The sequence below is a fragment of the Rhagoletis zephyria genome, unplaced genomic scaffold (assembly GCF_001687245.7).
Source record: "Rhagoletis zephyria isolate East Lansing unplaced genomic scaffold, Rhagoletis_zephyria_1.1 Rzeph_scaffold_75142, whole genome shotgun sequence".
NCBI lineage: Eukaryota > Metazoa > Arthropoda > Insecta > Diptera > Tephritidae > Rhagoletis > Rhagoletis zephyria.
In genome coordinates, this window is record NW_016232191.1 from 1 (window position 1) to 1,210 (window position 1,210).

A 1,210-nucleotide genomic window follows, 5' to 3' on the forward strand; every position below is an offset into this window, starting at 1 on the left:
GGTGAATTGAGCGTTGTCGATCTGCTGAGCCGGTCACTAGCGGGCCCAAGATTTTGGCACTTATTTCTTTGGTGTTTGCTTTCATTTTAGGTAAGGTTTGATGAAAATGAAATGAGTAGTAGTAGTAGTAGTGTTTGTTGCAAACAGTATTTAAACAGTGCTAAACAGTGCTGCTTCCCGCATTCAGGATGCAGACTAATTAAATTAAACACAAAAGAAAACCAAAGCTAATCAGCGTTGATAACTTAAAACAGGTCGTAAAATTAACATTAGCAAAATTGATTTGCACCATCTTATCAAATGGTCCTTCTACCAGTAAAAACGAGGCGTACCACAGACGACTGAAATCTGGCTCTTGAGCCATTTTGGTACCGCCAAAAGGATTTGCACTTGTTTGACAATGACCACATTTTTTCCTGTGCGATTTACCAAGGTAATCAGCTTGTTCTCTCATATCACTTATTGTTGACCAGAATTAGTGATTTNGCACTTGTTTGACAATGACCACATTTTTTCCTGTGCGATTTACCAAGGTAATCAGCTTGTTCTCTCATATCACTTATTGTTGACCAGAATTAGTGATTTCGTGAATCAAAATATTTGTAAGGTTTTCTGTTAGAGCAAATCTATGCAATCACTTTCCCAATCTTATAAAGTGGTGGTCTGACGTCGTCGTCGTAATGATAAACTGAGAAAAGAACAAACAATCAACAAAGTTTTAAATTATCAATGATGATAAAAAAAAATAGTTTAAAACTGCTTAAAACAAATGTACACATGTTTGACAAAAGATAAGTGTTTTGTAAAATAAAAATTTTTAAGGTTAACGAAAACTGATTCGGCACTGTTTTTGTGATCTTTTAAATCGTTGCTTAAGAATAAAAAGAACTTGACATATCTACGAAATCGGAATTGAACCGATGACCTAAGGATAACCACAGGAGTGGTGAACCACACATCTACAGTCCTCCGCTCTAGCCAACTGAGCTATTCGTAGCCGTCTCGTTATAACTGAACATCGACTTGCCATCTTTAAGCGTAATTATTTTATTTTTTTTCGATGATCATTGATGAAGGAAAAGGAGAAGAAGGTGGAGGAGAAGATAATGAGGGGAGTGAAGAAGGAAAGAGAAAAATAGATCGATCAGGAGAGAAGAGAGAGAGAGAGAGAAAGGGAGCGCCTGAAAAAATGACTGCCGTAAGCAATTTT

At 36.6% G+C, this 1,210-nt stretch overlaps 1 non-coding gene across 1 annotated transcript; it reads right to left on the reverse strand.

Annotated features, from left to right (window-relative positions):
* Positions 1-897: 897 nt before the first annotated feature.
* On the reverse strand, positions 898-997 carry TRNAY-GUA (transfer RNA tyrosine (anticodon GUA)). Its single transcript has 2 exons — positions 960-997; positions 898-933 (listed from the first exon to the last, which is right to left on the reverse strand). It is a non-coding gene; the product is annotated as a tRNA-Tyr (tRNA).
* Positions 998-1,210: the final 213 nt, after the last annotated feature.